Source organism: Lytechinus pictus, chromosome 17 (assembly GCF_037042905.1).
Source record: "Lytechinus pictus isolate F3 Inbred chromosome 17, Lp3.0, whole genome shotgun sequence".
Classification (NCBI taxonomy): Eukaryota; Metazoa; Echinodermata; class Echinoidea; order Temnopleuroida; family Toxopneustidae; genus Lytechinus; species Lytechinus pictus.
In genome coordinates, this window is record NC_087261.1 from 10922564 (window position 1) to 10949300 (window position 26737).

Consider the following 26737-nt stretch of genomic DNA (forward strand, 5'->3'; position numbering starts at 1 on the left):
TCGCATTGCCAATGGGAGGAACTACATGGCATTAGTGATCTCAATATTCAAATGCTCATAACTTTCTTATTATTCATTCAATCTTCCTCAAACTTTCAACAATATGTTTCTTTGATTTTTCTCTTTGATATGGATTCAGCTGGTTTCAAGGGTTTCATTCTCCTTTAAGTAAATTTGATTCTTTAAATTATGTTTTTCTTAATTAAAAATAGAGATTGAAAAATGACAATTGTCTTGCCAAATTACTTTCCACCAATAGAGGGTGTACACAAAAATATGCCCCAAATTCAAGTTTTTGAGCACTCTGGTGAATACAAGAATAACTCCCAAGTTACTAATGAAAAATAAATTGCAACTGTATGGAAATTCGTATTTTTGGTCACAAGAGTGATATTTTAATGATTTTTTAAATTGTGTGCTGTGTACAGCATTTGCATACCATAGTCCTACCTGTAGATTCCCCCACACTGCCACAGGCAGGATGGTAATGAACCCTTGCCTTGAGTGGATCTAAGTTTACATTATGACTCAGTGTTACTGTTAGCAGGTTAGAACGAGGCATCACACTTCAGTTCATGACAATGGAAAGGTAAGCCGATGAAAACAAACATACATGTAAAACAGAGGAAGATTTTGTGAATATATTATAACCCCAACTGCTCCTATTCTTGAAGAATCCATGATGATGTTTTTTTTTTATATTTTGACATATACTTCTTCATCATGGAGTCTTGACACTCTTCCCATAGACACATAACAGACTGACCAAAACATTTCCCTAGGAAATCCATCTTTATTTATTTTTAATACGTGATTTGTTAAATAATAATTTTTATCTATAAATTTTTCTTCAAAACGGCATTTTGTAACATCGCTAATCGTAGCTACGTGAGTACGTCATAACGAAGCGGTTCAAGGGTCATACCTATTGTATTTGCTTTGTTGACAAACGGATCGAGGGATCTACACGAGATCAGTCTGGTAAGAAATCTTCAATTTTTTTACATTTTTATTAACAAATTTTGAAACATTCATACGCATTAGGTGTAGGAAGGTGTAAAAATAAATAAAATCACCACCATTTACGTGATTTTTATCTTAAAAGATGGATTTCCTAGGGAAATCCATCTTTGTTTTGGTCAGTCTCTTAATCTTATGCGTCTATGTATGGGAAGAGTGTCAAGACTCCATGATGAAGTATATGTCAAAATATTTTTTAAAAACATCATCATGGAGTCCTCAACTTGACAAGACTAAACTGCTCCAGCGAGGAGCAGTCAACTTATTTTAGTTTTACTCTTGTCTGCCTAGGCTAAGGAAATACACAATAGTCTGCTTCTCTCTTTTTTCTCCACAAAATTGATGTATTCCGTTCTGATATGGTTCAAACCTCCTAAGCCAGAATGACAGAGCATATGGAACAAATATGTTTTCCTTGGACCCTAGGATTAGGAATCTCAAAATAGTGGAGGGATCAGCTAAGACTAAGAGAGAGAGAGAGAGAGAGAGCGATTTAACATGCACAGTTGATAACAAAAAAATGCGAAAGTCGTGTGCATTCTCTATTGGTATCAAATGTGCTATAGAAAATTTGTGTATCAGAAATTTGGTATCAGATGTGCACGTGCATAACTGATACCAAACTACGGTGAAACACTTATGAAGTGCCGATGTGGTCGATTTAATGTCTTCGTCCAGACTTATATATATATATATTGCTATTTCGACTTTTGATTACTTAACCTTTTTATAGCATTATTCAAATAAGTCAAGTTCAAGATTTCCCTAATTTCAAACTAAAATATTTTAGACCCACAATTATTTACTTCTATCGAGAATTAAAAAAATTACTGAATGAAAATTATTTGCGTAATTATAATTTAGGCTAAACGTATGTATCTAGACAAACGTTGAATTTTGAATTCCACTTTGAATTTTGCGACGATCTATCCGGTAATATCTCAGCTAAGTAGGTGTCTAACGATATATTTATAGAATGTTTTACGATGAATATATTTTGTCTTTTATTATATTTTCATGCGTGTGTAGTATTGACTGATGATGCCGTTTCAATTCTCAGACGGGGGTAATTGAAGGCAAGGACAGCTAGAATCTAGTATCGACTGCAGCGCGCTGCCGCTGGTTGTCCAGGCCTGTCATGCCTGTCCGGGAGAGCTCCGCGGAGACAGATAACGTTTGTGCCCGTCGCGATCATGCTGGTTCATGGTTGAATGGGAGGGGGCCGGGGGTGACTCTTGTCTTTTATAAAAAAGTCAAGACTCTTGACTTTTATTAAAAAAATCAAAATCATGCATTGAATAAAACAATTACGGATATTTTAGCTTTGATTATTGATCTAGGCCTAGTAGTCATAGTCACTATCAATGAATTACGAGTACTACGGTATACTTTCAGTCTTTTTTTCAGACTCTTTGTTTGTCAAAATAGTAAAGCCTACAAAAGTTAAGGACAATTCCACCCGAACTTGATTTGAAATCAAAATGTTCAGTGTAGATCTAGTCATGTCAAGAGTAAAGTATGACTATGACTATGACAGTATGAGCTAGTCAACCACTTCGATTAGGGGTTGTTTTACGATCAGGCCTCAGGGTACACCAAGAAAGATGCCTCATAGTCATCATAGTACATAGCTCATTTATTTTTAATGTGTGTGTGTTGTATGATGGCGGTGGACCTAAAGCTACACACTTTGTTTACAAACGATAATAACTATGCCAATTTTAATCTAGCAAATAATCTTTCACAAATTTGTGTTAAATATTGTAAAGAATCATAACCATGAAAAAATATCACAAAGCTCACTAATAAGAAAATCTCGCCGTGTTTTCCGAACACCTCTTGATTTCGCTGCCCGATATAGAAGGGGTCCTAAACTTAAAACTATACGCACTCAATTTATCATGCAAAGAAAAAGTATTTCCTGTGCCTAAACTTCTAAATAATGTTCATAATCTTAAAGGAAAATATGAAATCAAAGTGAATATATATAACTCCAAAATTCCAAACAGTGGCTCGCTTTCTCTGTATTTAGCCATTTATTGCAGCCTCTGTAGAAAAAAATGAATAGGAAATCGTTTGTCACACTGCAGTCACAGCTCCACACAGTGCGCATTTTGCACTTGAAACTTCATGCGCATAGGAGTGGTGCGTAGCTTTAGGACCCCCTATACTTGTATTTCAACAAGTAACATGATATTCAAATGTAGTATGGCTTGTAGTATTAGACTAGACCAAAAACTCAGTCCATTTCACACAGGATATGCTCCACTGAGACTTCGTCTGGCTCAGCGGTATCCTTCGATTACCCATATGCACCGCCGTGGCGGATGGAGTTCTCGAGCTCTCGTACATGTAGGCGGCAATGATAACACGAGCGCTCGCGCATTCGGATGTTTTAGCTGCATTAAAAACATCGCGATGGAAGATCTGCAAACCTGGGGTCCAGTGCAGAAAGAGTTGCGATCAAACACAGAGCTCTCCAAATCTTAGGCAAATCGATTTTCAACCAATCAAACACGCATTTGCATTCGGGAATTGAGCTCAATTTTTTTTACTTGTGTTTAAATGCAGTTCTTTTTGAAACGGGCCCCTGACCTTGTATATTTGACATCAAAATTTTTATTATAATATATTTTTCTTGATGCTGGTAAAGCTGATTATAGGCGCCGCTTTTCCGACGGCGATGGCGGCAGTGTCAACATTGAAATCTTAACCAAGGTTAAATTTTTTAAATGTCATCATAACTTAGAGAGTATATGAATCTAATTCATGAAACTTGACACAAAGGTAACCAAGTATCACTGATCATCCTGCATTAGTTTTAGATCACATGATCAAGGTCAGAGATCGTGTATGGTCAATGAACTGTGGCCATGTTTGGGGTGTCAGCATTGAAATCTTAACCAAGGTTAAATTTTTGTAATGTCATCATAACTTCAGAAGTATATGGACCTAGGACATAAGGACAACCAAGTATTACTGAACATCTTTGGTTTGAGGTCACATAACCAATGTCACTTAGGGTCAATGACCTGGACCATGTTGGTCGAATCAATATCGATATATCTTAACCTATATGGTTAAAATTTTGAAATGTCATAACTAATAAAGTGTATGAACCTACTTCATGAGACTTTCATATAAGGGTCATGAAGTGGTACTGGACATCCTGCCCGAGTTTTAGGTCACATGACCAAGGTTGAACTTTGGTCATGTTGGTGGTATTTCCCTTGTAACTCTGAATTCTTATGGAGTTCATAAAACTTAGGAGTAATCAAGTACCACTGACTATCCTGTGCGAGTTTCAGGTCTCATAACCAAGGTCAAAGGTCATGTACGGTCAATGTACTTTAGACGTGTTGGGGATATTTGTTAAATTGGCATAACTTCAAAAATTCATGGATCTAGTTGAACATCAAACATAGACAATGGCCAGAAGGAAGCATATGTTAGTCTGGCCACAAGTAGATATGTGTTAGCATCACAAAATAAGGGAAATGACGAAAGGATCAGATGCTATACGGATAAGCAACCAAAATCTTTAAAAAAAACAAGTCTCATGTAGGCTTATATCATGTATAATTATGTGTACGGTATATGTATTAATATTGTACGGTAGGCCTATGATATATTTTTCATTAAAAATGCGCATCCTATAATTACACGTTGTTCCTTTAGCATAACATAAAATGAGTTATCTTACATATTCTTTGAAAATGTCTTTGTTTTGTGTGACATTAAGACAAATATCATTCATTATATTGATAAACGCATTTAATTTGAAGAAATTATGTTGCGAAAAAAAACTTAAACTACAGGTAGTTTTCACAAATTTTTATTTTGGGTAAATCTCGGTTTTATGATTCATTTCGCCATACACTGTGTGTAATATACAACTTTCAGATGTAAACTGTAAATGAAAGTGATCTTAAATGAAAGGTATTTACCTTGTGTTACACATTCTGTCAAAAAATTAAGAAGCATGATTTTTAAAATTTCTCTCAAATTTTAAGTCAAAAATGACACTTTCATGAAAAAAATGTTTGTGGCATCCGGCCGAGCATTATTCCTCTGTATTTTGGCAAGACTTTAAGCTTGGGTGCCAAGCATTAACAAATTTTGCCGTCCAAAGTGTAAGTAAATTAAATTGATCCATTAATTTTTGGGGCCATTCTGAAAAAGTGAAGACCAGAACACGTTTTCAAAATAATTGTGCCCTAACCCAACTAAAGTTCCTACCTGTCTTTTTGGAAATTTTGGTTTGGTTAAATTTGGTTAAATTTTTGAAATGTCATCATAACTTAGAGAGTATATGAATCTAATTCATGAAACTTGACACAAGGGTAACCAAGTATCACTGATCATCCTGCATTAGTTTTAGATCACATGATCAAGGTCAGAGATCATTTATGGTCAATGAACTTTGGCCATGTTTGGGGTGTCAGCATTGAAATCTTAACCAAGGTTAAATTTTTGAAATGTCATAACTTAGAAAGTATATGGACCTAGGACATAAGGACAACCAAGTATTACTGAACATCTTTGGTTTGAGGTCACATGAACAAGGTCGAAGGTCACTTGGGGTCAATGACCTGGACCATGTTGGTCGAATCAATATCGATATATCTTAACCTACATTGTATGGTTAAGTTTTTGAAATGTCATAACTTAGAAAGTGTATGAACCTAGTTCATGAGACTTACATATAAGGGTCATGAAGTGGTACTGGAAATCCTGCCCGAGTTTTAGGTCACATGACCAAGGACAAAGGTCATTTAGGGTCCATGAACTTTGGGCATGCTAGGAGTAATTGTTCAATTTCCATTGTATCTTAGAATTTTTTTGAACTAGTTCATAAAACTTGGACATAAGAGTAATCAAGTACCACTGAATATCCTGTGCGAGTTTCAGGTCTCATAACCAAGGTCAAAGGTCATGTAGGGTCAATGTACTTTAGACGTGTTGGGGATATTTGTTAATTTGGCATAACTTCAAAAATTCATGGATCTAGTTGCACATCAAACATAGACATGTGATGGTAATCAAGTATCAATTATTGTTTTTGACACATCTTGCGTCACATAATAACTGCCAGAGGTAATTTTTGGTCAGTGGACATATTATTTTACTATCATATGAAGATTTCCCTTTTTTCAATAATTATTAAATACCTGTTTTCGAAATCAGCACTGATGCTTTTTCTAATTGCGTAATGCAGACGAGACTGCCAGAGGTGTTCAACTTGTTTTAATGCTCATCATATTAACTGAGGAAGTATATGGACTAAGTTCATGGAACTTGGACATAAGGATAACCAAGTGTCATTGATCATCCTGCATGAGGGTCAAAGGTCATTTAGAGTCAATGAACTTAGAATATACTAATTTTTTTGTCTCGTCTGCAAAGCAGAGCGAGACTATAGGCGCCGCTTTTCCGACGGCGGCGGCAGCGTCAACAATTCAATTCATTCAATTCAATTCATTTATTCTTCTCCATTAAAAAACAACAAAATACGTACATTTGAAATACACATGTATATACAAAAATAGATCAAATACATAAGCATAGTAAATTAATATTGTAAGTGATAGAAATAAATGGAAAATGGAACACCTGTAGAAAGCTTTTTTTAAAAAGCTTGTAAATGGCAGGAGTCCAAAAGTTAACAAAATACAAATATAATAATGATATTAATAATATTAGATGGTGCATGTATTTGAATTCAGTGTCTTGCCCCCTATCCCCACCTGGCCCCCTGTCCCACCCCCCTACCCCCATCTCTCTCTCAGGTAGAATTCAAAATTAATATAGGCTAAAATCTAAATTGAAATAAAATTAATATGACAACAAATAAACTTTAAGATTTTTTTTGAAAGTATTCAAAAAGACATTCTCCGTAATCGAAGTTGGTAATGAGTTCTATACTGTGGGCCCTGTGTATCTAACTGTTTTTTTGCATATACTGCTTATCAATATTCCAGATATGTAATTTTTTACTATTTCGAGTGTTATATTTGTGAATCATAGAATTAGTTTCAAACATATTGGCAAGAGGAGGCAAAATGGTTCCTTTGATACACTTGAATACAAAAAAGTGTTCAATTTATAAATATCTAATGTGTTTAACTGTTTGAATAGAGGTTTAAAATGAGCTAAATAATGCGAGTTTGTACAAATACGCAAGCAACGCTTTTGCAGTAAAAACAATGGTTTCAACTTTGAAGGGGTTGAATTTGCCCAAACGATATTACCATAGGACAAATAAGATAAAATTAGTGAATTATAAATAGTAAACAATATATTCAATGGTAAATAGTGTTTAAGTTTTGAAAGTAATCCTGTAGTTTTGCTGATTTTTTAAGAGATCATTGTAATATGAGGCTTCCATGAGAGATTCTCATCTAATAGTATACCTAGGAATTGTATGTTAGATACTCTTTCAATAAGAGTTTCATCTATATATAATGGGGGTACTTCATATATTACTTGCTTTCTATTGCTAGTTTGTTTTGAAAAGAATACATTTTTTGGGGGTTAAATTTAGTGATAATTTGTTAACTTTAAGCCTCAATGATACCTATTTTCATTAAACTGATTAACTAATAAATGTATATTGTTATTACTCATAAACAATGAAGTGTCATCAGCAAACTGTATAAACTTAAAGAAGATGCAGAGTTACAAATATCATTTATGTATAAGAGAAATAAAAGGGGGCCCAAATTTGATCCTTGCGGAATTCCGCATTCCATCAGCAATTGTGAAGAAGTACACCCATTATATTCTGTAAACTAATATCTATTAGAAAAGTAACTCTTGATCCATTTCAATGCTATCCCTCTTACACCATAATTAGTCATTTTCTCAAAAAGTATAGAAAAATTTATAGTATCAAAGGCCTTACTTGGTCCATAAAAACACCAAAAATAAACTGGTTTGAATAAAAAGCATTAACAATTCTATCATGAACAGATATCATAGCCGAATCTGTAGAAATATTTCTTCTAAATCCAAACTGATCATTATGTAATACATTATGTTTTGCTAAAAAACCATATAACCTATTGTAAAATATTTTCTCAACAATCTTTGAAAAGCAAGAAAGGAGTGATATAGGGCGATAATTACCAATTATTTCTTTATCCCCCTTTTTAAATATTGGAATATTTTTATATATTTTTTATTTATACCCCAAATTATATGCATTAATAGACTCTCACATGAGAAACAGAATTACAAAATATTGGCTGAAAAGTATGGATCGTTTTCTTGTAGGGCACCCTCAAAGTTGGATTTTTGTCTCGCCTGCGTAGCGGAGCAAGACATAGGTATCACTATTTCCGGCGTCGTCGTCAACAATTTTGTTGTACACCCATTAACTTTCTATAGCTTCAAGGTGGGATCACCATATTCATACCAGAGGTCCATCTCCTGAAGGCACAGGTCAAGTTCGAATATGAGTCGAATTTGAATAAGGTCAAAGCTCAAAGGTCAATGAACTTTCCATGACTGGCACTGTGCTGTGTTGTACACACAATAACTTTCTATAGCTTCGAGGTGGGATCGCCAAATTCATACAAGAGGTCCATCTCTGGAAGGTGCAGGTCAAGTTCGAATGTGAGTTGAATTTGATTAAGGTCAAAGGTCAATGAACTTTCCATGACTGGCACTGTGCTGTGTTGTACACACAATAACTTTCTATAGCTTCGAGGTGGGATCGCCAAATTCATACAAGAGGTCCATCTCTGGAAGGTGCAGGTCAAGTTCGAATGTGAGTTGAATTTGATTAAGGTCAAAGGTCAATGAACTTTCCATGACTGGCACTGTGCTGTGTTGTACACCCAATAACTTTCTATAGCTTCGAGGTGGGATCGCCAAATTCATACAAGAGGTCCATCTCTTGAAGGTGCAGGTCAAGTTCGAATGTGAGTTGAATTTGATTAAGGTCAAAGGTCAATGAACTTTCCATGACTGGCACTGTGCTGTGTTGTACACCCAATAACTTTCTATAGCTTCAAGGTGGGATCACCAAATTCATACCAGAGGTCCATCACCTGAAGGCACAGGTTAAGTTCGAATATGAGTCGAATTTGAATAAGGTCAAAGGTCAATGAACTTTCCATGACTGGCACTGTGCTATGTTGTACACATAATAACTTTCTATATCTTCGAGGTGGGATCACCAAATTCATACCAGAGGTCCATCTCCTGAAGGCACAGGTCAAGTTCGAATATGAGTCGAATTTGAATAAGGTCAAAGGTAAATGAACTTTCCCTGACTGGCACTGTGCTGTGTTGTACACACAATAACTTTCTATAGCTTGTAGTACTTCACTCTTGCATCATTTACTTATCATATGCACACAGATCAATTTAGAAAACCCTACTGCTAAAGTGAAGGCAAGATGGCTAAAAATCACACACAATAAGTTTTTATATTTATCTTTCATGCACAACCTTTCCTCCATTTTTTCAAACAATAAGTTTGCCATAACACCATAATAATTAATTTAATTTTACAATTTTACTCACATTATTATCAATTACATTCTTTTTCATAAACATTCATTTCCTTACTTGCATGGAAATAATTATAGCTTCATAGTATTAACAGCATTCTTAGTGTTATCTGATTTTCTAGGGATAAAGTAGGCCTATACCATTAATGCATATGTAAACTGTCAGAACCACAATTCACCCCCTAAACTGCTGATAGCCTCAGAAGTCATATAGCATAGTTTTGACATGCAGTCTCTTCATGACTGCAATATGCAGGTGAGACAACGCTTGGCGTTTGCCTTGTTTAAAGAAGATGCCAAGCTCAAGGTCAAGGATCACCCCTTGTCCCATTGAGGAGCGACACCAGTTTTTATGCTCTAGACATTTACCCATATTTCCAAGGGTTACATAAGAAATTTTGCTACCGTAAGGTTAAATGGCTAATTTGTGCATTCCAAAATGGTCGTAAACACCCCTAAATTGATGTAAAATGACACATAATGCTTTTCAACACACTTCAAGTTGTGATAACTCAAAAATGAAAAGCCAAGACACAATGATATCTTCTGAGATGTTATGATAGACAGTGATTAGTGCCACAAGGATATAACATTACAAGTAGTTTGTGATGTTGGTAATGACCTTGAAAATACAGCTGAAATTCACGGACAATAAATTTTCCAAGAAAGAACGTACGGTGTTAAAGTGTGTTTACATTGACTTTCAATTGTGTGTCATTTCAAAACTAAATGTAACTTTAAGCTGATTATTTGAAATCATGTTCCATTTGTGATCTATTTTAAGCTACCTATGATATCTGAAGTCATAACCATATCATTTGACATTGAAATTATTTTTTAAAATGGCTTTAATAAAAGCCTCATATGTAGCATATTCACAAGACATGAAATTTGCAACACGTTTCAAAATTGATTTTCTGACATACATGTACAGAATGCCTGATCATGTTGATATTTGCAGTACATACATGTAAGAAGTCTACAGTGAGCACTTGAGGATCTGTGATTAAATCATTACTTTATTATCAGCCTTTTACCAATATTCAACCACTGAAATAATATAATTTATCTCAATTTACTTTATCTTTGCTCCTAATTAAAAAATAACCCCAATTAGAATTACATAGAAATCCTACATGTATGTATAAAGTACATGTATGGTGTATCCCGTACATCGCACATTTGTCCCGTATGTCACAAAGCTTAATTAGCTGAAATAATTAAACATGTAATTGATTCAGTAAATTCACTTTAATTTTTGGATGTATAGTACTATAAATTAGAACTCTCCAAACTTCCAAAGTGTGAAGAAAACTGTTCAACTTTTCCTTGATTAAAATCTAAAAAACCTATGCTAAATTGTCACGTATGGGACACTGCCTGTTGGACACCAGATAATTAACCTAATTAATTAATTTTAAAAATAATTTTCTCTCAAATGTTTGCATTAACTTAGCACTACAAGTCCCCACAGAAATATTTTCAAATATATAATTTTCATTATCTGCAGATCAAAAAATGTGATGTCCCGTACGTCACGCTAAATAATGATTTCTTGGAATCGTGACCTTACATGTAGCATTCATTAACTTTACGTTTCAGAAGAAAAAAATATAGGGCAAAAAACTTCAGAGTACAAGCTTTAAAATTACATTTTGAATTGTTGAAAATGAGATTTAGTATTATTAGGAATGTGTTATAGACTATCACCATGGCAAAATATTAATTTTTGAGGTATAGTGTTTATGATGTCATTTGAGAATATTTCTGTTGATATTTTCTGGGAGAATATCGCCGGGACCTATACTTAAATGAAAGTCCAATTGTTTCTGATACAAGAGTTGCCAGTTGAGCAATTTTAAGCCACTTTTAGCCATTTATAATACTGCATTAAAAATATTTGTTATCGTTTTCAAATTTGCTACCATGGCAATGGCCAGAAGGAAGCGTATGTTAGTCTGGCCACAAGTAGATATGTGTTAGCATCACAAAATAAGGGAAATGACGAATGGATCAGATGCTATACGGATAAGCAACCGAAATCTTTAAAAAAATAAGTCTCATGTAGGCTTATATCATGTATAATTATGTGTACGGTATATGTATTAATATTGTACGGTATGATACAATTTTCATTAAAAATGCGCATCCTATAATTACACATTGTTCCATTTAGCATAACATAAAATGAGTTATCTTACATATATTCTTTGAAAATGTCTTTGTTTTGTGTGACATTAAGACAAATATCATTCATTATATTGATAAACGCATTTAATTTGAAGAATTTATGTTGCGCAAAAAAACTTAAACTACAGGTAGTTTTCACAAATTTTTATTTTGGGTAAATCTCGGTTTTATGATTCATTTCGCCATACACTGTGTGTAATATACAACTTTCAGATGTAAACTGTAAATAAAAGTGATCTTAAATGAAAGGTATTTACCTCGTGTTACACATTCTGTCAAAAAATTAAAAAGCATGATTTTTAAAATTTCTTTCAAATTTTACGCCAAAAATGACACTTTCACGCGAAAAATGCGCATGGCATCCTCTGTATTTTGGCAAGACTTTAAGCTTGGGTGCCAAGCATTAACAAATTTTGCCGTCCAAAGTGTAAGAAATCGTCTTAGCCGGTCTACTAACATAAGAAATACAGTGTAAGAAGTTGGTGATGTCATTAGTATTCTCATCTGCAGACCGTAGTGGGTGTTTCATAAAGTTGTTTCAGGGAATAATTTTCCTGGTAATGTGGTGCTGTTACACATAATTGTTACAATAATTCCTATTTATAGCACATGTTTTTATATGGGTCATTTCACCAGGTTGGGACACAGTAGTTGTAACTAGTTGTAACATTTTCAATCATTTATTTAATAGATTTATGTCATCCTACATGTATGTGGCAGCATAATATGTATTTAGTTATTGTAAATACTAGAAAGTATAGAGAAAAAATATAACCTGACATTAAATTTCGTGTTTGTCCGTGCATTTTTGTGAGAGTTCATTAAATGTCAGGCCAAAACTTGTCAGAATAGTTCATATGTTCATGAGTATCACATATGACCAAGAAATAAAATTGTTTTATATATTTAATGATACATACCATGTCTCACTAATGTGTCCCAACCTGGTGAGATGACCCATATATTCTACAGAATCTGCTTGGCAGCATTCTTCTTTAAATGACCCAAAATGCCAATGAAATTTGTGAAACAAAATAATTCAAAATAAAATAAACAAAATAATAATCAGAGAGCGAAGTTGGCTCAGTCGGTAAAGCGTCTGCCCAAAGAACCAAAGATCGTGGGTTCAAGTCCACCCCGGGCGGATGACTGAAGCCAGAGCGTTGTGTGTAAACGTCTCTCCCATGTTTCATAGATGCAGGCTATGTTACAGTGGAAGACACTCTGTCCATCGGATAGGACATTAAATGGAGGCCCTGTGTAGAGGAGAATCACCACCTTTTCACGTTAAGAACCCACTGCACTATTCGAATAAGAGTAGGGAGAAACCCTGGCATAGTGGTCCACCTGCATTCCACCAACCAGTTATCGGGAGGAGAGACCTGTGGGTCATAGTTCTGTGTGCGCGCCCTTGTAGGCGACCCAGATTGGATGGCTCCTCCAATGCGCCTTTGAATGTCTTTGACAGATATATGGCACTATACAAATACTGTGCATCATCATCGTAATTCCTATTATTTGTTATTTATGAGGGATTTTACACATGACTGTTGATACATGGACCTTCTTAGGGAATTATTTTCTTAGTATTGCATCTCAATTTACTACATTTTCATAAATACTACAGTAGCCTACATGTGTTGCAAGTGTTTACAAAGGATTGTACTTTATTTAGTAATGTAATCTTTTACTTGATAATCAACTCTGTTTAATCAAATTAGAAAAGGTCAATTATTTTGTTATTTATTTCTCCTTCTGAGCAGTGTACACGTACAACTTGTTTAAAAACATGATATCAGCACCTAAGAAGGTATATAAACAGTCATTTGTAGATTAACTTATAAACATCTTTGTGAATCACCCACCATTTATTGATTTCAATTAAACATTACTTTACAGTATCTCTTTGATTTTTTTCAGATGGAGAATCTCAACCAAGAAGAAAACCAAGATGAATCAAGTCATCATAAGAATGGTAAAAAAATATGACTTTTTCCCTTCTTTGTTGTCTCGCCCACCAGAGGTGAAGGCGAGACTTAGGGATCCAAATGTTGTCCGTCCGTCACAAACCTAATGACACATAAATCCACAACCGTAAGTCGCTTTTCAACCAAACTTGGATGGCAGATGGACTAGAGGGACCTGCATGTTATGCTGCAGTCGGAGGTAACATGGTGAGGTCAAAGGTCATTTTCAGGTCAATGTTAAAGTTCACATGCAAGACTCTCTTATGACACCTAACTCCGCAACCGTAAGACAGTTTTTCAACAAAACTTGGATGGTAGATGTACTTAGGTGACCTGCATGTTATGCTGCAGTCGGAGGACACATGATAAGGTCAGAGGTCATTTTTAGGTCAACGGCAAAGTTTACATGCAAGACTCTTATGACACCGAACTCCCAACCGCAAGTCACTTTTCAACCAAACTTGAATGGTAGATGGACTTGGGGGATCTGCATGTGATGATGCAGTCTGAGGTAACATGGTTAGATCAAAGGTCATTTTCAGGTCAACGTTAAAGTTCACATGCAAGACTCTCTTATGACACCAAACTTCACAACCGTAAGTCACTTTTCAACCAAACTTGGATAGTAAATGGACTTGGGGGAGGTCACATGGGAAGGTCAAAGGTCATTTTCAGGTCAACGTTAAAGTTTACATGCAAGACTCTCTTATGACACCTAACTCCGCAACCGTAAGTCACTTTTCAACCAAACTTGGATGGTAGATGTACTTAGGCGACCTGCATGTTATGCTGCAGTCGGAGGTCACATGATAAGGTCAGAGGTCATTTTCAGGTCAACATCAAAGTTTACATGCAAGACTCTTATGACAAGTGTTATTCCATCCCAGTCATTTCACAATGAAGTTTTGATACAATTATGTTGCGTTCCCTCGCAAATCACAACATTTCTGGTTATTTTCATAGTGGGCGAGGCACGAAATCGCTTTTGCCTTGTTGTCTTTCATTCTGTACGTGGGAAGATATTGTTCTAGGGATAACTTTAGGTCCATCTACCATATTATGTGCATGTTTAAATAATTTTTGTTCATTCCAATTGAAAATTGACTGTGTAGAGGTGGGGTCAGAGGTCAATTTATGCCTGAAAATGTGTTGCGCTCATGTTATTTAAAGATATATTTGATGTACCAACCACACGTTTGTTTATTGATATTTTAGATTTCAAAAACAAAAAGTTAGTTTTGATACAAAAATACTTAACTTTTTAATCTAACCACATATCGCACAATCTGCAAACACTCTCCCTTCTGCTCTAAATAGGAAGTTTTCGTATTTGCAATGGAGACATACATGTATCCTAAAATGCTCTAATGCTTTTGAAAATGCAAGTCAGATAACAATTAAGAGCTTATTGGTCTTTCATGGATATTGGTGAACCGGGACAGCAAATATGTCATTTACCCAGAGTCCAGGACACTGCTGTTTTGACTTACCGATTTTTGATAAGGGCTGCTTTTGTTCTGAAGAGTTTTGGCAAGAAATTCCTTATGTTCACTTCTCTCCTCACCCTGGCTCTTGTGCCGTGGGAACTTTTTTTTTATTAAGGGGTGCTGGTTTGGAAAAATTGTAGTTTTCACTTAAAAAATAAGGTTAATTTTATTAAATTTCGCCTTTTTAACATGCTTACTAACCTGAATTATAGGGGGTGCTGCGTATGTTGTATAACATGCCAAACCCCCACCCCAGCACCCCTGATTCCCAGGGCCACGCCCGCCTCCTACATGTTATGACACTTCCTACAATTTTACAATACAGTTTATTCAATATTACATTGTTGAAATACATGAAATCCTCTTTATCAAAATGTTAGAAGACCATATCATAAATAAGATAACCATCAATTCACTCCATAAACATTTTAGTCTGTCCATAGGAGATCTAATTCTTTAGCAGTTCTCATGATCTTAATTGTTTTTTCTGTACCTTCTTTTTTTCAGATAATCCAAAACAGGAAAAACAAAAAAAGAAGTACAGGTAATTATAATTGAATCATGCAACTATGATTGCATTTGTTGAAATGAAATGGTCATGTGATTATAGAATTTTTATTTGAAACCAAGCTTAACTTTTGGTAATGTTTTAAAAACACTCTGAAGGATTTAATTCATGTACAATGTTTGATACTCAACTGGATCATATATGTATATATATATATATATATATATATATATATATATATATATATATATATAGGAATTTTCCTCACCTCTGGTCTACCAATGGTGTCGCGCATTGGTCGCGGGCGGCTCGTCAGTTGAAACATCGAGCACTTTCCCTGTTTTGATACATTTCAATTTAATTTGTATATATATATATATATAAAACAGTGCATCCCAGAAAAATCGAAACTGAGATTTATTGATGATTTACAAAGACTTAAACAAAAAAACAATAGACAAATGAGCTTTCATTTTAAAGTGTAGAATCTCCTCTTTACCTGGTACGACTCAAAAGATTCTTCCTTTGCGCATGAGTGAGTAAAAGCAATTTGAAGAAAGGAAACCAAAAAGTCACTTGGAATGCGGTATATGAATATCAAAAGGAAAATTACTTATCTGGAAAGTTCAATATCTGCTCTTTAATTTGATACCTCAATCACAGAAAATGGGCAAGAAATAACAAAGTTATGTCTCTTTGAAATAATGCTTGAAACTCTATGATCAATGGCGTACCAAGGATTTTCCACAGGGGGGGGGGGGGGGGCAAAAATTTGACAAGCAAAAAAAAAAGGTCTTCAACCACAAATATAGGATTTTGTACCAGAAAAAAAATTGACAAGCAAAAAAAAAAGGGCTTCAAGCTCGTCAGGGGGGGGGGGGGGGCAGGAATACTTTTTTGAATGGATTGTGACCCCCCCCCTGTAGGTACGCTAGTGTCCATGATTTTAATCAAAAAGGTGTTTTCAGGGATTCCCTACGGTAGCTATCGCACAGTTTACAAAAGACTTTATGCATGACTGATCATCAACAAAACGAACTAGTGAGTAAGTCTGACAGCTACCCTGTAAAACGTCTTCATTTTAGAAAATTATTTGACTCTTTCAACTTATACCAGATGAAAGAACAGATTCTTCAAAACATTTCTGTTCAATTCTTCTTAATTTCTTTTATAATTTCCTAAAAAGCGCCTTGAGCACTCTACAGAGTGGATTTGGCGTGATATAAGTCTAATTATTATTATTATTATTCTAACCTTTCAAATGATAGGTCATTTGTCTGTTGTGTTTCTGTTAAAATTATTATAAATCATCAATAAATCTTGGTTCTATTTTTGTTGGATGCACTGTATACATATGTGCTCAGAAGTATTCGTACCCCTTGGAAAATCACAGTTTTTTGCATTTTTAATAAAAGTAAGAGTAGATTTGGAGTCAGTTACAAATCAGTCAAATACATTTAGGTATCATGTACAAAAGCATGCCATTTTTATTTTCATCTCATTAGCATATCAAAAGAAAAGATAACTTTCCTGGATTTTCTGATGTCCAAAAGTATTCATAACCCTGTAATGAACCACAAGTTAATAATCAGTTGAATAGTCTTTATTCGCAGTGACTGTCTCCAGTCATAGTTTGCTATGAAGTTCTTGCATGTCCTTACAGGGATTTTGGCCCATTCCTCCTTTGCAATCCTCTCCAAGTCCTTCAGGTTGCTGGGCTTTCTTGTGTTGACCTTCACCTAGAGCTCTTTCTGGTTTTTGATTGGGTTCAAGTCAGGCATTTGGCTCGGCCACTCCAGTATGTTGACTGCATGTTCTTGAAACCATGTTTTGACCTTGGCAGTGTGGTTTGGATCGTTGTCCTGTTGGAAGATCCAATCGTGGCCAAGTTGAAGTGTTTCTGCAGACTCTTCTTGAAAAACAGCCCCAAAGCATTATGCTCCCTCCACCAAGTTTTACTGTGGGCACTGTGTTTGTTGGGTTAAAGGTTTCCCCTTTCTTCCTCCAGATAAAGGCGACATCTCTGTCCAAAGAGCTCCATCTTTATTTCATCAGACCAAAGAATAGACCTTCAAAAAAGTTTCATCCTTTCCCAGATGTCTTCTGGCAAAGTCCGAACGTGATCTTGTGTGGTTGGGTTTTAGGAGTAGAGTCTTGTGTGGCTGTCATCCATTCAATCCTGCCTTATTGAAGGTCCTCTGGATGGTTTGCCTGGAGATCTTGGTCCCTTGGCCATTGAGATCTTTTAGCATCTCCTTTGTGGTGATTCTGGGGTTGACAGCAGCAGCTCGAACTAAACATCTCGCTTGCCTTGCCGAGACTTTGGGCTTCTGTCCAGGTCCTTTAAGGTTTTCCTCTTTGTTGAAAGTCTTGAACTTTCTGATGATGCTCTGGACAGTATAGCCACATGAACCTTAAAATGCTTGGACATTACCTTGTTGCCTAAATCATTTTTGTGAGCATTCACTATTCGCAATCTCAGGTCGTCACTAAGTTCCTTTCGCTTGACCATGATGAAGTTTAAGCCAATTCTGAAGAACTGACAGATCTTGCCACTGATTCTCAATTTATAGAACCACTATTTCTGGAATTAAAAGACTGACTTTCTCAACAAAATTTGATTTTGAAAATGCAAAATACCCCCCCCCCCCCATCTTGAATTGAATTGATTTCAAATCAATTTCATCAACATGGCAACAACATCTGGATAAACCGCAGAAGAGGGAAGATTTCTGAGATCTAAGGAACTTCCTCTTCCTGGATACCATGCAACATGGCTTAAATTCTTTTGTATTCATGACTGACATTATAGGGTCCAGTTTGAAACCATATTGGGGTAGTAATATACTTGAATTATGGAAAAATAAGGTGAATTATACTTGAGAAAGACAGGGGTATGAATACTTTTGAACATCAGAAAATTAAGAAAAGTCGTCTTCTCTATTATTATGAAAATGAGATGAAAATAAAATCAGCATTCTTTTGTAGATGATGCCTAGTAGTATTTAACTAATATGCAAATTATCCTGGTGCAGCTTTCATTTTCATGAAAAATGCAAAAAAGACATATTTTCATAGGGGTACGAATACTTCTGAGCATAACTGAATATACATGTATATACGTTATACATACGCATGCTTTTAGAAAGAGAAAAGGATTGCACATGTCATCTTTTTCATTTCTATTTTTAGTATATTATTTTCATTTTCCTATTATTTTGATATATAATTTCTTATGCTTGTGGTATTCATTTTGTTCTTTTAATTGTGTGGAATGTCATGAGCTTACACTTTAAAGATCTGTAATGCACAATACTAGCAGGCTCATGTGTGTTTATTTTACCCTCGCTATCCCTTTTCAAATTTCATTGGGTTTAAAATACAATATCTTGGTTGAACAGAAAGAAGAAGATTAAGAAATTGAAACGTTTCATAGACAATGTTTCATACAATGTATGTTCTTCAGAGTTCAAAGATTAAATTTTACACATTCACATTTATAAACCTATTATGGAAGTAACATCCAAAAAAGTAAGAGACGACGATGTGTTTCATATTTTCATTGTTAGTGTAATAATTAATATTTTATTTGTTTTATTTACACAGGATTGTAGTTTATGAAATAAGGAACATGAATGCTAAATTTGGCCTCATCGCAATGACAGTATTACAGAGATAGAGATTGCCTTGATGAGCCATCTGAGCTTGATTCCAACTGTCATAGAAAATATGATAAAGAGGAGGATAGAAGGGAGAAATGCTATTAATGTATATGGGTCAATCCACATCAAATCAACCAATTTTTAGACAATTTGTCACCAGACCCCTTCGATTTTCTTTAAACTCGCACCAAATGTTCCCCCAAGTGTCTGACCTAAAAATCTGAAATATTTTGCCCCAAGGTCAAATGGTTGCTAAGATATGGCCTACCTTAGCAACAAATGCATGGCCAAACAATCGAGTTAAATAAAATTAACTAATTTTGATTGACTGCTGCAGCCAAGTTTGATGAGGTACATATAGAGTACTTATTTTCTGTAAATTGGAAGAACTTTTATAGTCTTAACACACACAATATATTATGACATGGATCTGACCAGCCGTTATTGCACACAAGGTTGCCATAAATGGTGTAAAGCATCGAAGTCAATGATTTTGGGTTCATGTTTGGAGGCTCATAACTTCCAAATTCAATTAGTTTTAATAGAACCCAATATTATGCATATATGAAGACTATGACTTGCTTTATAGACCTACAAAAAATTGGCCCAAACATGCTCGTCAATCCATTGTTTTAACATTTTTAGGCAGTAATTTGTGAAGAATACATGTAGCCCCCCCCTCCCACATATATATATATATATATAACTGCCTGCATATAATGTATTATATAGAGAGGAGTATTACATATGTCTTCTTTGTAATTTTATTTTATATTATTATTTTGCTTGTGAGTAGGCCTCATGTAAGAGTTTGATTTATCTCTGTATCTAATTATTGTATGTACATATGGTGATTAATTATTTTCATTTTCCTATTATTTTGATTGTATTATTTTCATATATAATTTCTTATTCTTGTGGTATTCCTTTGTTCTTTTCATGTTTGGAGGCTCATAACTTCCAAATTCAATTAGTTTTGATAGAACCCAATATTATGCATATATGAAGACTATGACTTGCTTAATAGACCTACAAAAAATTGGCCCAAACATGCTTGTCAATCCATTGTTTTAACATTTTTAGGCAGTAATTTGTGAAGAATACATGTAGCCCCCCCCCTCCCACATATATATATATATAAAACTGCCTGCATATAATGTATTATATAGAGAGGAGTATTACATATGTCTTCTTTGTAATTTTATTTTATATTATTATTTTGCTTGTGAGTAGGCCTCATGTAAGACTTTGATTTATTTCTGTATCTAATTATTGTATGTACATATGGTGATAAATTATTTTCATTTTCCTATTATTTTGATTGTATTATTTTCATATCATATAATTTATTATGCTTGTGCTATTCCTTTGTTTATTTAATTGTGTGGTATGTCATGAGCTTACACTATAAAGATCTGTAAAGCAGAATACTAGCAGGCTCATATGTGTTTGTTTTGCCCTTGCTATCCCTTTCCAAATATCATTGAGTTTGAGAGATAATTACAAATTCAAACATTTCACTCCCAAGATTTGAGCAGTGCGCCCTACCACATTTTTTTAATGCCATTTTGGAATCCTTGGGGAATTTCATTCTGGAAATAGTATACTTTTGGTATGGATAGATTAAATAATTTTACAATTAAGACCATTTTTATATCATTAGATACAAACACAAATGAAGCTAATTAAAAAATGCATAGGCGCATATGAGATTTGAAAAAGTCTGGATCGTTGTGGGAGCAAAAAAAGGTCTACAAAAATGAATGTAAATGCTGAATTTTATCATCTTTTATTAAATTTAAATTGACTTGTTTAGAGCATCAGATAATACATGTGAATAATCATTTCACTTGACTTTTACAATGAATTCATTTTATAAAGGAGCAAACAACTTGCAACTTACTACAATATACCTTAAATGGCTCTGTGGTATATATCAAGGTATTGTGCACATGACAAATTCATATGTTTCTATAAATTTAAGGGGGCTCATGTAATTTTGACCCTTAAATGCTCAAATAGCCCCTACAATTTTTCACTGCTATATGAATGTTGAAGCTTATCCATTGTTTTCACATTTTAGGCAGTAATTTGTGAAGAATACATGTAGCCCCCCCTCCCACATATATATATATATAACTGCCTGCATATAATGTATTATATAGAGAGGAGTATTACATATGTCTTCTTTGTAATTTTATTTTATATTATTATTTTGCTTGTGAGTAGGCCTTATGTAACACTTTGATTTATTTCTGTATCTAATTATTGTATGTACATATGGTGATAAATTATTTTCATTTTCCTATTATTTTCATATATAATTTCTTATTCTTGTGGTATTCATTTTGTTATTTTAATTGTGTGGTATGTCATGAGCTTACACTATAAAGATCTGTAAAGCAGAATACTAGCAGGCTCATATGTGTTTGTTTTGCCCTTGCTATCCCTTTCCAAATATCATTGAGTTTGAGAGATAATTACAAATTCAAACATTTCACTCCCAAGATTTGAGCAGTGCGCCCTACCACATTTTTTAAATGCCATTTTGGAATCCTTGGGGAATTTCATTCTGGAAATAGTATACTTTTGGTATGGATAGATTAAATAATTTTACAATTAAGACCATTTTTATATCATTAGATACAAACACAAATGAAGCTAATTAAAAAATGCATAGGCGCATATGAGATTTGAAAAAGTCTGGATCGTTGTGGGAGCAAAAAAAGGTCTACAAAAATGAATGTAAATGCTGAATTTTATCATCTTTTATTAAATTTAAATTGACTTGTTTAGAGCATCAGATAATACATGTGAATAATCATTTCACTTGACTTTTACAATGAATTCATTTTATAAAGGAGCAAACAACTTGCAACTTACTACAATATACCTTAAATGGCTCTGTGGTATATATCAAGGTATTGTGCACATGACAAATTCATATGTTTCTATAAATTTAAGGGGGCTCATGTAATTTTGACCCTTAAATGCTCAAATAGCCCCTACAATTTTTCACTGCTATATGAATGTTGAAGCTTATCCATTGTTTTCACATTTTAGGCAGTAATTTGTGAAGAATACATGTAGCTCCCCCTCCCACATATATATATATATAACTGCCTGCATATAATGTATTATATAGAGAGGAGTATTACATATGTCTTCTTTGTAATTTTATTTTATATTATTATTTTGCTTGTGAGTAGGCCTTATGTAACACTTTGATTTATTTCTGTATCTAATTATTGTATGTACATATGGTGATAAATTATTTTCATTTTCCTATTATTTTCATATATAATTTCTTATTCTTGTGGTATTCATTTTGTTATTTTAATTGTGTGGTATGTCATGAGCTTACACTATAAAGATCTGTAAAGCAGAATACTAGCAGGCTCATATGTGTTTGTTTTGCCCTTGCTATCCCTTTCCAAATATCATTGAGTTTGAGAGATAATTACAAATTCAAACATTTCACTCCCAAGATTTGAGCAGTGCGCCCTACCACATTTTTTAAATGCCATTTTGGAATCCTTGGGGAATTTCATTTTGGAAATAGTATACTTTTGGTATGGATAGATTAAATAATTTTACAATTAAGACCATTTTTATATCATTAGATACAAACACAAATGAAGCTAATTAAAAAATGCATGGGCGCATATGAGATTTGAAAAAGTCTGGATCGTTGTGGGAGCAAAAAAAGGTCTACAAAAATGAATGTAAATGCTGAATTTTATCATCTTTTATTAAATTTAAATTGACTTGTTTAGAGCATCAGATAATACATGTGAATAATCATTTCACTTGACTTTTACAATGAATTCATTTTATAAAGGAGCAAACAACTTGCAACTTACTACAATATACCTTAAATGGCTCTGTGGTATATATCAAGGTATTGTGCACATGACAAATTCATATGTTTCTATAAATTTAAGGGGGCTCATGTAATTTTGACCCTTAAATGCTCAAATAGCCCCTACAATTTTTCACTGCTATATGAATGTTGAAGCTTATCCATTGTTTTCACATTTTAGGCAGTAATTTGTGAAGAATACATGTAGCCCCCCCTCCCACATATATATATATATAACTGCCTGCATATAATGTATTATATAGAGAGGAGTATTACATATGTCTTCTTTGTAATTTTATTTTATATTATTATTTTGCTTGTGAGTAGGCCTTATGTAACACTTTGATTTATTTCTGTATCTAATTATTGTATGTACATATGGTGATAAATTATTTTCATTTTCCTATTATTTTCATATATAATTTCTTATTCTTGTGGTATTCATTTTGTCATTTTAATTGTGTGGTATGTCATGAGCTTACACTATAAAGATCTGTAAAGCAGAATACTAGCAGGCTCATATGTGTTTGTTTTGCCCTTACTACCCCTTTCCAAATTCGTATGTTGAAGCTTATCCATTGTTTTCACATTTTAGGCAGTAATTTGTGAAGAATACATGTAGCCCCCCCCCCCCCACATATATGTATATATATAACTGCCTGCATATAATGTATTATATAGAGAGGAGTATTACATATGTCTTCTTTGTAATTTTATTTTATATTATTATTTTGCTTGTGAGTAGGCCTCATGTAAGACTTTGATTTATTTCTGTATCTAATAATTGTATGTACATATGGTGATAAATTATTTTCATTTTCCTATTATTTTGATTGTATTATTTTCATATATAATTTCTTATTCTTGTGGTATTCTTTTTGTTATTTTAATTGTGTGGTATGTCATGAGCTTACACTATAAAGATCTGTAAAGCAGAATACTAGCAGGCTCATATGTGTTTGTTTTGCCCTTGCTATCCCTTTCCAAATATCATTTGAGTTTGAGAGATAATTACAAATTCAAACATTTCACTCCCAAGATTTGAGCAGTGCGCCCTACCACATTTTTTTAATGCCATTTTGGAATCCTTGGGGAATTTCATTCTGGAAATAGTATACTTTTGGTATGGATAGATTAAATAATTTTACAATTAAGACCATTTTTATATCATTAGATACAAACACAAATGAAGCTAATTAAAAAATGCATGGGCGCATATGAGATTTGAAAAAGTCTGGATCGTTGTGGGAGCAAAAAAAGGTCTACAAAATGAATGTAAATGCTGAATTTTATCATCTTCTATTAAAGATAAATTGACTTGTTTAGAGCATCAGATAATACCTGTGAATAATCATTTCACTTGACTTTTACAATGAATTCATTTTCTAAAGGAGCGAACAAGTTGCAACTTACTACAATATATTGTGAATAATCATTTCACAAGACTTTTACAATGAATTCATTTTCTTTGGGAACGAACAAGTTGCAACTTTCTACAATATAATTATCTTAATATGCTCTTTGGTAAATGAATGTTTCAACGAGATATTTTGCACAAGTGTATGCAATTTTATTTTCTTTAACCATAATAAGGTTTCACTGTTAAATAACTTTCTCTTTGAATTTTTGCGAAACATTAGAGACCAAATTTGCAGTACTGAAATTACACAACGTTTCGTAAATGCTTGTCGACCAAAAATGCCCAAAAACGTGAAATTTGTACAAATTTCATCCAATTCTGTTTTTTGCCAAAATTATTGTTAATTTTACTTATCTTGATTATGGTCAGAATAAAGTTTGTTTAAAAACAAAATAAACATAAGAAAAAATGTGATATTAATTTTTTTCAAAGTACGATTGATCATAATCTTACAAATAGTATGTGAATACAGAATTAAAAGTTTGGGGGCCATATTCAGTTAATGAGCGCAAACCTTTGATTATATGCATTAGCATAATTAATATTGTGACTTTTCGAATTACTTGATCCTATCGTTTTGTAGATATTTGCCATGAGTAATGCGCATGCAGATTTTCGTCGCGGTCGACGGCCGTGATCTTAGGGGGGGGGGGGCAAAATCAGCCCCTCACCAGTCTCCTTCGGCATCAAAATAGCCCAGTCTATTTACACAGTGAAAACGCTGTTTAAGATTTTATACAACGCTGTTTACTATATGAACCTGTTTAAACAACTACTGTAAGGTTCATATAGTAAACAGCGTTGTCTAAAAAAAATAAACGGCGTTTTTACTGTGTAGGGTTTACATTTTGCATTCATACGTGTAGCTCAATTTGTACTTCATGATTGAGATGGTTATATTTCTAATACCCTGAGGTAGGAAGAACATTTTTTCCGTCACCATCAAATTTCAGCAATATTTATGTTCATTATACATGTTTATTAAAATAATAAGGTACCAAGTCTAAAAAAAGTCTCTCAAACAAAAATAAAAAATATTTTTGGGAAGTATTCATATAGGAGTTTGAAAACACATTGCGCTTTCCATTTTTCCCCAATGTGAAAGCAATGATTTCACTTCCATATCATTTCAAGATGTTAGAAGTGTATTCTATGTCCGTCTGTTGAAATTATTTTGGTATTCAGAGTTATCATTTATATTAAAACCTGGTTGACATTACATTAAAACTATCTCCATATATTTGTATTTCTTCTTAGTTCTGTAGTAAAAAAAAATGGAAAAAGACCATCTTTCATATGATTAATGATGAAGAAATAAACACAAATTTATTAAAGACGTGTGATGAAGAAATGTTAGGCTGAGTTTAGTGAGTGTTCAATTCAAAAGGATTACTTTCATGCAGTGGCGTACCTTGGGTCACGGCATGTGGGGGCACCAGCAAAAATTTTGAGTCACTTCGTGAGCGCGCTTTGCGCGCTCAGTTGCAAGGTATACTGACCTAATAGAGACATTTTAAAGACAATGCCATTAAACGGATGTATTTCACTAATCAAATAATGCGAGCGCGAAGCGCGAGCTGAAAATTTTGAAATTCAGACCTAAAAAGGGACATAATCAAATTTTTGTAATCATGATACGTACCTGTCTCGCTAAGCAATGCGAGCGCGAAGCGCGAGCTGAAATTCTTGTATATATTGACCCCAAACAAGGAGATTTTAATGACTATATATATTTTAGGAATCCATTAAGAGTATACATATCTAACCATAGTCATCTAATGCGAGTGCCAATTAAGCGCTTGTTGATTTTGTTAGAATTACATCTAAACACATGAAGCACTTGTAGTCATTGTAATCATGAATATCATACGCATCTCACTAATCAATCATTGCGAGCGCGAAGCGCGAGCTGAAAATTTAGATAACTCAGACCTGAAGAGGGGCATTTTAAGGCTTGTATGTAGGAATTCACGAAGACCATACTTATTTCACTAATCAAGTGATGCGAAGCGCGTAATTTTTGCCCCATTTGCCATATCTGCCACCCTCAAATTTTAATTCAATTCAATGTTTAATTCCGAATAAATAGTTTTCTACAGGTC

At 34.0% G+C, this 26737-nt stretch overlaps 1 long non-coding RNA gene across 1 annotated transcript; it reads left to right on the forward strand.

The window, feature by feature from the left end:
- Nucleotides 1–1504: 1504 nt before the first annotated feature.
- LOC135157336 (uncharacterized) lies at nucleotides 1505–25385 on the forward strand. Its single transcript, XR_010296340.1, has 3 exons — nucleotides 1505–13704; nucleotides 15691–15727; nucleotides 19298–25385. It is a non-coding gene; the product is annotated as an uncharacterized LOC135157336 (long non-coding RNA).
- The last annotated feature ends 1352 nt before the right edge of the window (nucleotides 25386–26737 follow it).